Genomic DNA, 15,592 nt, shown 5'->3' with positions numbered 1-15,592 from the left:
CTTGTCAGCAGAGGTGAAACAAATAAGATTCTGAAAGAAGGAGAAAATTGGCAGTCAGGAAGGAGGGAAGAGAGCTCCAATTGATAAACAGGATGGTTGGCAGAGGACAGAAGGCTTCCTTTGGTGTCCTAGGGGATTACTTCTGTCACTATCCTAGCTTCAGGACACCACTGCAGGGGTTACTCAAAACAGTGCCCAACGCTCTTCGGCTGCCTGATCAATGACCTTGCTTCCATCATAAGTAGGGATGTTTGCTGATGATTGCACAATGTTGAATTCCATTCACAGCTCCTCAGCAAATGAAGCTGTTCATGCCGACGTGGAGCAAAACCTAGACAATATTCAGGCACGGGCTGTTACATTGCAAGTAAAATTTGCTGCACAAAAGTGCCAGGCAATGATGTCTTCAACAAGGGAGTCTAACTATCTCTTCTTGATATTCAATGACATTACTGTTACTGAGTCCTCCATTGTCAACTTCGAGGATTCACCATTGACCAGAAACTCAAATGGACACCTCATAAACACTGTGACTGCAGGAACAGTTCAGAGGCTGAGTACTCTGCAGCAAGTAACTCACCTCCTGGTACCCCATATCTTTTCCACCATCTACAAGGCCCAAGTCAGGAGCACGGTAGCAAACTCACCACTTGTCTGGATGAGTGCAGCTCTAACAACTCTCAAGAAGCATGACACCATCCAAGTTGGAGCCCATAGGATGCAGGGCAAGTGGTCATGTTGGATCTAAAATTGGTTTGATGATTGGATGAACATGATTGAACATGATAGGCATTTCTGTGGCTGCAAAAGTGACTCCAGGTTCGTATGTTGCTTCTCTGGTTCTAGGGTCAAGGTCATCTTGGAGCGGCTGCAGGACATTCTGAAAGAGAAGAGTGAATAGTTGGAGGTTATGATACATGTAGTTACCAATGACATAGGTGGGAAAAGGGATAAGGTCCTGCAATGTGAGTTTAGGGAGCTAGGACCTTTAAAGAGCAAGACCTCAAAGGTTGTAATCTCTGGATTGCTACTGGTGCCAGGAGCTAGTGCGTATAGGAATAAGATAGGTCAACTGAATAGGTGGCCTCTCAAAGGTATAAAAAGAGTAGGGAAGCCTTTAATAAGAAAACTAGGAAGGCTAGGAAGGGTCACAAAAAAAAAATCACTGGCAGACAGGATTAAGGTAAGTCCAAAGGCATTCTACAAGTATATTAAGGGCAAGAGAGGGCAGGCACAGTAGTGTAGCAGAAAGCGTAACGCTATTACAGCACCAGCAACCCGGGTTCAATTCCGGCCACTGTCTGTAAGGAGTTTTTACGTTCTCCCCATGTCTGCGTGGGTTTCCTCCGGGTGCTCCTGTTTCCTCCCACATTCCAAAGATGTACAGGTTAGGAAGTTTGTGGGCATGCTATGTTGGTGCCAGAAGCGTGGCGACACTTGCGGGCTGCCTCCAGAACACTCCATGCAAAAGATGCATTTCTCTGTGTGTTTCGATGTACATGTGACTAATCAAGATATCTTTATATTTATTTTTATCCAGGGAAAAAGTGGTGCCCATTAAGGACAACTGTTCTCTGTAGCAGTGACACTTTACTCTGCATTTTGTATTGTTTTACCTTGTACTACCTCAATGCACTGTGTGATGAAATGATCTATATGAACGGTATGCAAGACAAGTTTTTCACCGTACCAATTTAAACCAATTCCAATTCCAAATTCCAACAGTGTCAATCTGTGCATGGAGCCAAAAAGTATGGGTGATGTCCTAAATGAATACTTTTTATTGGTATTCATGAAGGAAACAGACTTTGTAGTTGGAGAATTCAGTGAAGAGGTAGGTGAAAACCTAGTGCAAGTTTCCATAAATAAAGAGGAGGTAATCAATGCCTTAGCAGGCTTAAAGTTGGATAAATGCACAGTACTGTATGAAGTTTATCCCAGGCTACTAAGGAGGTATGGGAAGAGATTCCTGAGGCTCTGACTGAGATTTTTAAATCTTTGCTGACACAAATGAAGTACCAGATGATGGGAGGATGGCAAATGTGGTCCCCCTTTCAAGAAAGGCTACAGGGTAAAGCCTGGTAACTATAGACCTGTGAACGTAACATCAGTGGTAGGAAAGATACTGGAAAACATTTTGAGGGAGAGGATCACTTGGAAAGGCATGTACTAAGCAGAGAAAGCCAACATGTCTTTGTCAAGGGCAGATTCTGTCTGAACAATTTGATTGAATTCCGTGAGTAGGTAACAAAGTGTACAGATGAGGGCAGGGTAGTAGATATGATTTACGTGGACTTTAGTAAGGCCTTTGACAAAGTCCTGCATGGGAGACTGATTCAAACGGTTAGGGCCCAAGTAATGCAGGGCAAGTTGTCAAACTGAATCCAAAATTGGCGCAGCAATAGGAGACAGAGGGTGATGATAGAAGTTTTTTTTTTGCGATTGGATGCCTGTGACTAATGGTGTCCTATAAGGATCTGTGCTGGGACTGTTGCTGTTTGTAATATACATGAATGACGTGGATATGGATGTGGGAGGCATGATCAGTAAGTTCACGGATGACACAAAGACTGGCGGAGTTGTTGACAATGAGAAAGATAGTCTTAGGCTGCAGAGAGATATCAAAGTGTTGCTGAAATGGGCTGAAAAATTGCAGATAGAGTTTAATCCAGGTAAATGTGAGTTGATGTATTTTGGTAACACTAATGAGGCTAGGACATACACCATGAATTGTAGAGTCTTAGGGAGTATGAGGAACAGAGGGACTTTGGAGTACAAGTCCATAGATCCTTGAAGGTAGATAACGTGGTTAGGAAGGCTGATGATGCTGGCTAGTTCCTCATTCTCATCATTCTCTGAGTAATGAAGATTCCACTGAATTCATTATCAGATATGTTATTGTATTTTTGCAGTGATTATATTTTTTCTTTGTTTATCCTATCAAACACAATTTAAGAAAGGAGGAAAAGAGAAAATGGGGAACTACAGAATAATTATCCTGATGATAGTGGGGAGTATGTTGGAATCTATTATTAACGAAATTTTAACAGAATAACTAGAAAACAATAATGGGATTGGACAGAATCAACACGAGTTTATGAAAGGGAAATCATGTCTGACAAGTCTGTTGGCAATTTTTGATGTTGTAGCTAGCAGAGCAAGTAAGGAAGAATCAAAGGATGTGGTATATATCCTTCATCAGATTGCCTTTGATAAGGTGCTACTCTAGAGGTTATTAAAGAAAATTAGAGCATGTGGAATTTGGGGAATATACAAGTATGGATTGAGGATTGGATAGTGAATAGAAAATAGTCAGAATGTGTTGTTCTTTTTTGCACTGGACTGCTGTGACTGAAAGGATGCTGCAGGGATCTCCCGTGGGGACCCAGCTGTTCACAATCTATATTGATGATTTGGATAAGGAGGTTGTGTTATATATATTTAAATTTACTTATGATACAAAGCAAGCTGGGAGTGCAAGTTGTGAAGAGGATGTTTAAACACTTCAAGGGTATGCAGACAGGCTAAGTGAATGGACAAGGGCAGAGCAGATGGAATGTGAAATCACTCAATTTCACAGAAAAAAATAGAGAGCTGAGTACTTTTTAAATGATGAGATATTGAAAAGTGTTGGTGTACGTAGGGACCTGGAAGTCATGGTACACAAATGAGCATGTAGGTCCGCCAAGCAATTGGGAAGGCCTTTATTGTGAGAGGATTTCAGTACAAGAGTAAAGGCATCTCAGTGTAATATATTGGGCCCTTCTGTGACTGCACCTGGAATATCGTGTGCAGGTGTGGTCTCCCTAAGCAAGGAAGGATTTACTGACAATAGAGGGAGTACAGCAAAAATTCACCAGATTAATTCCTGGGATGCAGGTATCATCCTAAAAGGATAAATTAAGCAGATTGAACCAACACTCTCTAGTGTTTTAGAAGAATGAGAAATTCTCACTGAAACATAAAAATTGTTACAGGGCTTGACAGGCCAGATGCAGAGACAATGTTTACCCTGGCTGAGGTATCCAGGGGTCATTGTTTCAAAGTAATGGATTGGCCATTCAGAACTGAACTAAGTAGAAAACCTTTTCACCCAGAGGGTAGTGAATCTATGGAATCCTCCACTCAAGAAGGCTGTGGAGGTTCAATTACTGAGTACATTCAAGACAGCGATCAATAGATGTTTTAGAAATTAATGGAGTCAAAGGATATGGGGTTAGTGCAGGGAAGTGGCTTTATCGCAAGAGGATTTGAGTACAAGAGTAGAAATGCCTTGCTCCAATTATATTGAGCTCTGGTGGGACCACTTCAGAAATATTGTGTACAGGTTGTGGTCTCCCTATCTAAGGAATGGCAGATATTTGGACATTCAAGGAATCAAGGGATGTAAAGTTGGTGCAAGAAGTTAGAGCTGAGGTAAAATATCGGCCATGATCTTAGTGAATAATGCATGTTCATTCTTTTGTAATTTCCAAACTACTTTCAGGTCACCCATAATCTTTTATTTTTTACAGAAAAGATTTTCAACCAGTTCAATCTTCCTTCTTGATGAAACCTTTCCATTCTTATATCATTATAATAAATTTTCATGCACCTTTTCCAGTGTTCCTACACACTTCTGGAGTCCACTTCTGGACAGTTAATGGGCAATAAATGTCGGCCTTGCAGAGAGCATCCATTTCCACAGAATAAGTTTTAAAAGTAAACAGGTTAAACTTCATTCTGGGAGCAGTCAATTCCCTCACTGGATTCAATATTTCTTGCTATTTATATAGGTTGAGTGAGCTAGGGCTTTTTTCTTTGGAGAGAAGGAGGATGAGAGGTGACTTGACAGAGGTGTACAAGATGATAAGAGGCATAGATCGAGTGGACAGTCAGAGGCTTTTTCCCAGGGCGACAATGGCTAACACAAGGGGATGTAATTTTAAGGTGATTGGAGGAAGGTATAAGGGGGATGTCAGAGGTAAGTTTTTTACACAGAGAGTGGTGGGTGCGTGGAACCCACTGCCGGCAGAGGTTGTGGGAGCAGATACATTAGGGACATTTAAGAGACTCTTAGATAGCCACATGAATGATCGAGAAGTGGAGGGCGATGTGGGAGGGAAGGGTGAGATAGATCTTAGAGCAGGATAAAATGTTGGCACAACATAGTGGGCCAAAGGGCCTGTACTGTGCTGTAATGTTCTATGTTCTATGTTCATAACAGCCCAGTGAGCGACAGAATGGAGGAACAGGAACATCTTTAAGGTAAACATATAGGAAACAATTGTTCAGTCCGTTTGGAATATTGTATCCAATTCCAGGCCCACATCTTAGGAAAAATGTGAAGAAATCACAAAAGAGATTCCCCAGGATGGTTCAGTGGATCGATGATTACAATTCTGTGCACAGACTGGAGAAGGTGGTAATATTCACCTTCGAGCACAGAAGGTTAAAGGAGATTTGATAAAGATGTCACTAATCACAAATGGCTTGAAGAAAATAAATAAAAAGTAAATAGTGGTGGGTCATTAGTGGGAGGACATGAATTTGAGGTGACTGAAAATCTAGAGGCAACATGAAGAATTGTTCTTTTCACAATGAGCAGCTAGAATTTGAATGCATTGAATGCATTGCCTGAAAGGGTGATAGTTGTAAATGGACTGGTAGCTGCAAAAGGGAATTGATTAATACTTAAAAGAGAAATTATTGCAGGGATATAGCAAAAGAATAGACCGTGTGACTAAATGGATTGTTCTTTGATAGTGCCAAAATAGCTTCAATGGGCTGAATGGCCTCCTTCTGTGCTGTACTGTCCTGTGAATTGTGAGGTGCATAAACCAATATAGTTGGCTTTAAAATACAACAGGAAATGCTGGAAGTATTCAGTAGATTATGGAGTATCTTTGGAGAGAAATGGAGTTAATGTTTCAAGACAAGAATATTTAATCGTAACATTTTTGGGTTAGGTATATATTAGGCTTTTACAAAGTATTATTGTGATAAAAATAAAATCAGGCAGAAACCATCTTTACAGAGCAAAGATAATCCTTACAAAAGGGAAAAAAATCATTAATTAAAATCATCAAATAAGATATGAATGGGATGACTCATCCATTCAAAATTCTTGACTAAATTGTACAAAAAGTGGAAATTAAGGAGGTTCAATACTAACTGAGTGGACAGCAGCCACTGACAACCAGTTGGAATGATGCTTTTCTTAAACACCCCATTTTCATCAAGATCCACCTGATGCAATTTTTGGGCAAGTTTGTTAATGAATAATCAGTATGCCCAGATACTTCTGATAGAATGCTGCTTAAGTATGCAACTGAGAAGTGTGGATCTACATTTACAATTTTCAGGGACAGATAACCTAGAAGATGTCACTTGTTTCCACCTCCTATACTTCCTGTTCTTTCAGCCAATCATCTTACTGGCTAACCTCCCCTCTTCCCACAACCTACAAGCTTGAGAAAGTAGGCATCTCGCCATTGACATTTATATGGGGTCTGAACCAAAAATTCTTCACATGTCCCAAAGACCACTAGCAATGTTACGATTATAATATAAATCCTGTTTACATCAGGGTCCTTTCAGCAACATTTTGATGGTGGTGATAACTTAATTGTTCTAAATAAATCTATGCTACTAAGTGAGGAATGAAGGGATACGATCGCAAATTAAAGAAATTAAATAACTGGTTTCGTTTTCATTAGAGCAATGGGGGTTTTGGCAAGGTTTGATAGAAGAGTTTAAAGTTATAAATAATATTTAGAGGTCAACTGCTTGTTTTAGCTGAGGGACCATGGATTAAGATTAAATGTAAGAGAGAGAAACAGCAAACCATAGTTCTTTGCACAAAGTGTTATGAGACTGCAGGATTCACCTCCAGGTTTTGTGGTTAAAATTGAAGAGAAAGGGGAAAATTTGTCTTTGGTCAGTAGCCTTAAAGTTGCAAATGAGTATCACCTCACCTTGACACATTGGGAACCATCAAAGCTGATGGAACAGAGTGTTCAGGGATGAGTATAATCTATACTTACATTAAGCACTAGCAACTTAGAATTCCAACTATTCCCCCTACATGTCATTATTGAGGATTGCATATGTGGACAAAAGAAAAGGCTCATCAAAGAATATGGGTACAGGGTGGACAAATGTAATTAGTACAGTTTGGCTGTTAACACAGACTGATTGGGGCCAATGGCCAGTTTCTAGTCTGTAACTTCTCTAAAGTTATCTGTTAAAGCAGCAGAGTGGAATGTGTTAGAAACACACTGCACATTCTCTTGATAGTTTTGTTAATTCTGTTTCAAAAAAATTGATCCTGTATTTGCTTTGAAAAACCTTACCATGATCTTGAAATACTTATTAGGTTCTAATGGATCTCTAAAATTTTCTTCTCAGGTAAATAGCAATATGTATATATTTCTCAAACTATTCCTGTCTTGACAAGTTTAATTGATTAACCTACTAATAATCCAATACTGAATACTGTTATCCACTGACAGAACTCCAAAGGGCTCCAATGGAACCTTGCCATAAACCTTTTATGAAAGCTCAGATTAAATGGGAGGTAGTATTTTTATTTCTAATACATGATTTTACATGGATTTTATTCAGTGGGGGCACATAAATGACCCTTTTTAACAAACCTGAAGCATTTAGTCATGCTCTGATTTTCCCAGCTGAACAGGACACTGTGCATGTAACGATGTTGCTTAATAGTCAGAGCATGCATAGGGTAACCATGACCCTATAGCTTACTTAAAAACCCAGCTATGCAGAACCACAATAGTATTTAATTTGTAATTGGTGCTTATTAGAATTCAGCACTGAATTAGACACGTTGTCAGTGGGTGACCTTTCTCCAGTGATACTTTTATTTTGCATGATTGTTGGGGCCTTGTAACAAATGCCTGACACCATTTAATGATAAAATTACCCATCTCTGATATGCAAATTTTACAGCATAGCAATTAAGCAGTTTAGAATTTTATGACAGTGTTTGCGCTTTGCACAACAAAAAGAGGGCCAATAAACTGCTTTGATGGATGAAAGAGTCCCCAAAGGGAATAGACCATGTAAATTTCTGGTGACAATTCATTATGGTTTAGGTGTTGCGGTTATTGGTTGTTAATCTGTCTTCCTCCCTAGTTAACTCCCTTTGCCTCTGTCTCTCCCAATGAAAGTGACATGTTCTCGGCATTGTGGGGGTATGGGCATCAGAATACAGATGGGAAAGAAGGGGCATTGCAATCTGCTTTGTTCAGAGAGCTGGCAGAGGGGGGTGAATGGGGGACTTAGAGCAAGATAGTGTGTCAGCAGGGAGTAGGACTGGGGCCCATATGCCTCCGTTCTTCTTCCTTCTGTCACTAGGTACACAGTCTGACCCTTTTGTCAGGGCACTGGGAAGGAGATGGGCATGTGTTACTTCCATTTACTCCAGCAACAGATTTACACAAGCTGTCTATCATATTTTCTGATTAACACTTGTCCATTTCCCTTTGCTTTCTGCTATAACAAGTTATGTTCCTATAGCACATTAGGGAGATAAATTGTTCATTGCAGCCTGATTATCTCCAGTACAACAGGACAGATAATACATTTTATAGCATTTAAGCAGAAAAAAAAGTGCATTTAAGAGGGAAAAAATATTTTAAAAGCAGTTAACTAAGACATTGTTCAGCTGTCAGTGAAAGAAAAATACAATTAAGGGTGAAAAAATTTTGAAGTAATGTTAGAAAACTATTAGCATAAATTGCCTTCAGAAAGGAAACATTAAATGCCAGTGTGGCTCAAATGTTCAAAGCGGTTTTAAATCCTTCAACACTTTATGACTTGATTATAATAAACTATTTCAGCATCTTGCTGATTTTGTCAAAAACTGTAGACCCTTTACCACATTGCATAATATCACTATAACATTTCATAGAAACCTATTTCCAACACAGCACAGTGATTGAATACCATTTGCCTTCTTGTTACACAGCTATAGTATAAGCCTAATTCACAATGCTGCCCGGAACCTTACTTTCCCACATTGTACATTGTCCAAAAATAATTCACACTTCAGTGAATTATTTTGCAATTCACATTGTTTGCTGCTTTCTCATTACTGCATAACCTTTGTAAAATGCCTGCTTTTTGAGAAATAATTATCTTTATAAGGTGCACTTGAATCATCAAGGCATAATAGATTAAGGACAATGTGTTGGTAAATGGGATTAGTATAGATAGGTACTTGATAGTTGTCATGGACATGGTGGGCTGAAGGGTCTGCTTTTTGACTCTATGACTCTTTTTAAGTGTGGCTCCCAGTGCTGCTAAAGGCACTGGTTTGAGGCAGCTACTTGTTCATATTTATGCAGAACCATAGAATGGAACTAAAGTTGACAGCTCTGCACCACTCCTATGTATTAAGCAGCATTGTGCAAAAAGCACTTGCCTTAATACAAGGAGCTCTCTTGACCCATGTGCAAATATTGATTCAATTTTTAATGTAAGGCAAGAATTAACAATTTAGAAAGTTAGGACTGTTTAAACAATTCATAAACAGTCTAACCAAACATTTGGAACTTTTTAGGATTTGGTATTAGTATTGGTATTGATTTATTATTGTCACTTGTACCAAAGTACAGTGAAAAACTTGTCTTGCATACCAATCGTACAGGTCAATTCATTATGCAGTGCAGTTACATTGAGTTAGTACAGAGTGCATTGATGTAGTACAGGTAAAAACAACAACAGTACAGAGTAAAGTGTCACAGCTACAGAGAAAGTGCAGTGCTATAAGGTGCAAGGTCACAACAAGGTAGATTGTGAAGTCATAGTCCATCTCATTGTATGAGGGAACCGTTCAATAGTCTTATCACAGTGGGGTAGAAGCTGTCCTTAAGTCTGGTGGTACGTGCTCTCAGGCTCCTGTATCTTCTACCCGATGGAAGAGGAGAGAAGAGAGAATGTCCTGGGTGGGTGGGGTCTTTGATTATGCTGGCTGCTTCGACAAGACAACGAGAGGTAAAGACAGAGTCCAAGGAGGGGAGGCTGGTGTCCATGATGCGCTGGGCTGTGTCCACAACTCTCTGCAGTTTAATGTGGTCCTGGGCAGAGTCGTTGCCGTACCAAGCCGTGATCCATGATACAACCAGATAGTATGCTTTCTCTGGTACATCAGTAAAAGTTGGTGAGAGTCAAAGGGGACAAACCAAATTTCTTTAGCCTCCTGAGGAAGTAGAGGCGCTGGTGAGCTTTCTTGGCCGTGGCATTCACGTGATTTGACCAGGACAGGCTGTTGGTGATGTTCTCTCCCAGGAACTTGAAGCTCTCAACCCTCTCGACCTCAGCAGCATTGATGTAGACAGGTGCATGTACACCGCCCCCTTTCCTGAAGTTAATGACCAACTCTTTTGTTTTGTTGACATTGAGGGAAAGGTTGTTGCACTGGCTGCAAACTTTACAGGTGAAAATGGTGCAGAATTATCATGTTGACTGGTGGCCATAATGTACTTCACTCCCCAATTCTGCTATGTAGCCTCATCCCACCCTGCTCTCCCATGTAGATTAAGGCTTGCTATTGTGTTAAATGTGCTTGAAGGGAAGTCATTTTTATTTTCAGTGCAATGACTGCTAATCATGCAGAGGGCAAACATCAACCATTATACATGGCCTTTTTCCACCCCACTAAAGCCTTTGACTCCAATAGTTGGGAAGGACTATGGAGCACTCTCCTCAAATTTGTTTACCCACAGAAATTCATCTCTAGTGTTTGTTTCACACCCTGATCCTAACCCAACAGATCTACAATGGAGTAATTCTGAGTAACATCTTAGTCAAGCAAGGCTGTCTGGAAATTTGTTTCAATCCATCTCACTGCTGCATTGCACCTCACCTCCAACAAAATTCCCATGGGAGTGCAACTAAGCTTAGAACCAATGGATAGCTGTTCAACCTGTGGCGACCACACTCCAGAACCGAGATCATCTTGTGACCTGTGCTATTGCAGACAATGCTTGCATTTGTGCAAACTTGGAGGATACGAGGCCATTGTTGAATCATTCATTGATGTATACAAGAGGATAGAATTTATTCCCAACATCCAAAAAGGCTGTGATTCTTTGTCAAGTTCCCTCCACCGTATAATGCTGACCTCAGACAGTAAAGGTTCATGACAAGACCCTGGAAAACATGGACTACTTGCTATATCTTGGTGCCACCTCCTGGTGAAGGCAGCCTTTGATGATGAAGTACACCTTCATTGTACCAGAGCAGCCTGTTGTCCATTTAGGAAAGGAGTGTTTGAAGTTCAAGACCTCACACCTGGCACAAAACTCATGGTCTACGGGACAGCGATGAACCCTGCCCTCCTATATTCTTCTGAGACTTGTGCTATCTACAAGGAACTGGAAAGATACCACCGATTCTGCTGCTACAAAATCCTTCAAACTGATTGGTAGGATAAACAAACTAATGTCTGTGTCCTTTCCCAGGCCAATATCCCCAGCAGCGAAGGGCAAATTTCACTCTGTCTGTTCTGTTGGGCAGGCAATACCATTCAGAAGTTTGATCACAGACTTCTGAAACAGGCTCTCTGTTCAGAAGAATAGATCATTAGGTAGATAGAGGAAAAGATTCAAAGATATGCTGAAGGTCTCCTTGAAGAAATGCAACATCCCTGACTCTTGAATCCCTAATCCAAAGTTAAGACTGAGCATTTGAGATGGTATTGAGAACCTTGAGACAATGCATTTGTAGGACTCAGAAGCAGTGTATAAGTGACAAAAGGAATGTACCATCTCACAAGTTACCCACCCACCCCACCCCCTGTCTGATCAGACACCTCCTGCCCCATCTGAGAAAGTCAGCAGTTCCCACATTAACCTCATTAGTCACCTCAGAACCCACAAACCTGGAATAGAAACATGTTAACCTTGATCCAAAGGAAATTTTCCTTTGTTTCTAAAATTCTTATTCAAACTGAACTAATTGAATACACCTTAGTATACAAAGCTAGATTTAATATTTACTTTTGCTACAAAAGCTTATGAAGTACCAAAGGTAAACATACATATTTCCTTAAAGCCACCTTTGATTTTGTTTATGCAATTAAAAATGTTATTAAAAATCTGGCAATATGAAGGCGAGGAGTGTCAGAACAAAGCTGAACAGGTGAAAATGAAAGCTTTGAATGAATTGTTTTATTTGTAAACCTCACTACATTGGAGGAAGAGGAGGAGGAGGAGCTCTAGGGAAGACTAAGATATCATCTGGAGGTCCACCAGGAATCCAGTGCTGTCAGAGCTATCTGTACTTCACCAAGTTCAAAAAAGCTATATTGCATGAAGAAAAGCACTTACTAATTGGAAAAGGACTATAAAAGAGCTTCTAGAGCCAAAAAGTAATATCAGCACCATGCTGACTGTTGTGCTGAGAGTGACAACCACAATATGTTGTTTATCCTACTTCTAGGCAACATCAGTGACTTGTCAAGAATTAGTCATTTTGTGACTGTTGTTTCAAACAGATCACAGTTACTTTGCTTCAACCTTTTGAACATGTATAATAGCAGAAAAGACTGACTGGATTTTATGAAATTTGATGCATTTCATGGATGTATATTTCATTAACTACACCCATGTGGCCATTCAAGCATCTGTGTAAAAGAGCTGGTATTCATTAACTAGAAACCACCTTTGAGTTTCTAAACATTCTGCAGCCACTGACACAGAATACAAATGTAGGCTTTACACTGAAATGCCCATATCATTCCTATAGTAAGGGAGCCACTATTCTTGGGTATACAAATAAGAACAAGAAGTGGGTTACTTCCTGATATTTTAACTCATGCTGTCACAACCCCTGTACCCCTGCTCATTGGGAGGCAGCACTGCCACTGATCAAACATCCATCATGTTCAACCAATAGTTCTGATGGGATGACAGGATGCACAACACCATTCACTGGAGAGAATTGACGGACATAGTGCACAACATAACCATGGAAACACCACATGGGAATTTGAGAAGTAGCAATAAATAGTAGGAGGAGTGTAGGATGCACATAGTAAGGATGTAATATAAGAAGAGCAGTCCTTGTACAGTTCCAGCAGCTTATAATTGAGGAGCCTGTTTTTCTTTAACCTGTGCTTTATTTGCTTTGGATTTTTATTTTACTTTTTAGTGAACTCACCATTATCATTGCTGCTTAATTTTCTTCTATCGGTTGATTTCCAGCATTTTTGGTCGCAAAATAGTGTACTTTTGGAATACAATTGTCCTTTAACTCTTGAGGGGTACATTATAAGATCCTTCTGGAGGAGGTAGTCTTACTTGAAACATAAAAGAAGTTAAAGACACATCCTGTGAACTTTCACGCTTGCATTTGTTTTAAGCATTGTGATAATGTGCATTCCTCCTATGTACTTCCAAAATATTTACCATTTGACTCATTAGAAGTTGAATGTGAGTATTCAATCAGATGCCAGGTGCTGTAAACTAGGACACTGCTGGCTGGAACCAGTTTTGTTGCTGCTGGTCTTACCACTAGCATGCTAGTGAAATGAAGGTGTGATGAGGCCCATGTGAATGTGGAGCATAGACTCTGTCATAGGCCAATTGAGCCTAATGAATTGTCTCTGCCACAGATTCAATGTAAAATTGTCCTGAGTTTTTTCGAGAAAGTGATTAAAGCTGAGTCTGAAGGCAGTCCAATGGACATTGCTAACTTGTATTCCCTGAAAATTTTGGCTGGAAATTCTAAGAGATGCTTGACAGGCACAGAGATTGCAAGCACTTTTTGGGCAGAGCATTGGCAGATGAAATTTAATCCTGACTCATGTGAGGTGATGCATTTTGTGAAGTCAAATAGGGGTAGGACACATACAGTAAGTGGTAGGACGCTGTTGATGAACAGATAGAACTCGGGGTTCAATTTACAGTTTGCTGAAGGTGGCAGCTCAAGTAGATAGGGTGGTGAAGAAGACATATGGCATAGAATATAAAAGCAGGGATGTTATTTTGCAACTTTATAAAACACTGGTTAGACCGCACTTGAAGTATTGTGTGCAGTTCTGGACGTCGCACTATAGGAAGGATGAGGTTGTGATGGAGCAAGTGCAGAGGAGATTCATCAGGATGTTGCCTGGATTTGAGGACTTTGATTATGGGGAGAGATTGGATAGACTGGGCAGGTATGGGTAGGACATAAACAAGAGGGCAGAGGTTTAGGTTTTTAACACAGAGAATGGTGGATGTCTGGAACTCACTGCCAAAGGAGGTGGTGGAATGAGACACAATCACTACATTTAAGAGGCATTTAGACAGGCACCTGAATAGTCAAGGCATAGAAAGATGCAATCCTAATGTGGGTAAATGGGATTAGTGTATATGAGCAAAGAGGTCAGCATGGATATAGAACATTACAGCACAGTACAGGCCCTTCAACCCACAATGTTGTGACGATATTTTATCCTGCTCTAAGATCTATCTAACTTAAGATCTATCTAACTATCTATCTTTGGATATGGTGGGCCAAAGGTCCCACTTATGTGCTGTAAAACTCTATGACCCAAAGCATGATCCTTCCAGTTGGGACAACACATGGACATACACTGACAGACAATGAGCTGTGGGAGTATAGAACAGATCAAATAAAGGCACCTGATCTGCTAGATTCCCAGACAGCTAACCTGTCTAATGAAAGTGGATGATGGAAGGAAGACTTTAAATCATATATTGACGCAATGACCCACAGCTAGAGGAGTTTAAAGTACATGTGAATGTGCATGTTCAATAAAGGATATAGAGAAACCCAGCATAATTTTTTTTGCACATCAGTTGTCAGAGAGCGGCGGTCTCAGAGTGAGGGAGAGGAAAGTGTATATTATTTTATTTTGTGTTTATCTTAAGTTTGGTCATCAAAGCAAGTTACATTTACAGTGATATCCATGAACTCTTGAGGCATTTAAGCTGGAGATTGTATTTTCAGATGAGGAAGTAAACAAGGAAGGTACCTTGTCATCGTCACTGTAAACTATTAAACTGAGATCAAGTAACTTCAGCTGAGGGGACTAGTGCTGCTTAGTGAAACCACACTGTTTTTTTGACAGTGATCCTTGGGGTGTGATCATCTCAGAATGCAGGAGCTTCATTGAGGAGGATCTGTGGGAACTTCTCAAATTAGCCTTTGGTTGGACAGTGTGACATTGGTGCCAGTCAGGCAGGTGATTGGTGAGTATTTTCACTTTGTTTTTCTGGTTCATATACAGTATGGGAATAGAGACCAGATTACCTTTTAAAGGGCCTTTTCAAAATGAAATGTACAGGCAGTCTGGTTTGTTGTACAGTTTTCAGTTTGTGGGAATTCCCAGACACTCCTCACAGTCTGGACGACTGCATCTGCAGGTGATGGCCCCAGTTTGGCCAGGTTGAACATCTTAGTGAATATAGCTGGGCACATGGCTGAAGTGTCAGCAAGAGAGTGTTTTAGAAACAGTGGTCATAGTGCTTCTTTTTTTATTTTCTTTGCCCAATCAATTAATCAGTCTATATTCCTTTATAGGGTCCTCTCTAACCAACAGAATCACAGGCCTTACCCAACCTATAGAATCACA

General features: G+C 40.3%; 1 long non-coding RNA gene across 3 annotated transcripts in view; it reads left to right on the top strand.

Annotated features, from left to right (window-relative positions):
• Nucleotides 1-15,592, top strand: part of LOC127575165 (uncharacterized) — an 87,708-nt gene that overhangs the window by 46,654 nt on the left and 25,462 nt on the right. The window contains exon 2 of one of the 3 annotated variants that reach the window (XR_007957018.1): nt 15,089-15,209. The exons of the other annotated variants lie outside the window; for them this stretch is intronic. This is a non-coding gene — a long non-coding RNA (uncharacterized LOC127575165). The remainder of the gene's footprint in view (nt 1-15,088; nt 15,210-15,592) is intronic. 3 annotated transcript variants of the gene reach the window in all.

Source organism: Pristis pectinata, chromosome 10 (assembly GCF_009764475.1).
Source record: "Pristis pectinata isolate sPriPec2 chromosome 10, sPriPec2.1.pri, whole genome shotgun sequence".
NCBI classification, from domain to species: Eukaryota; Metazoa; Chordata; class Chondrichthyes; order Rhinopristiformes; family Pristidae; genus Pristis; species Pristis pectinata.
This window is presented reverse-complemented; position numbering and strand designations above follow the sequence as displayed.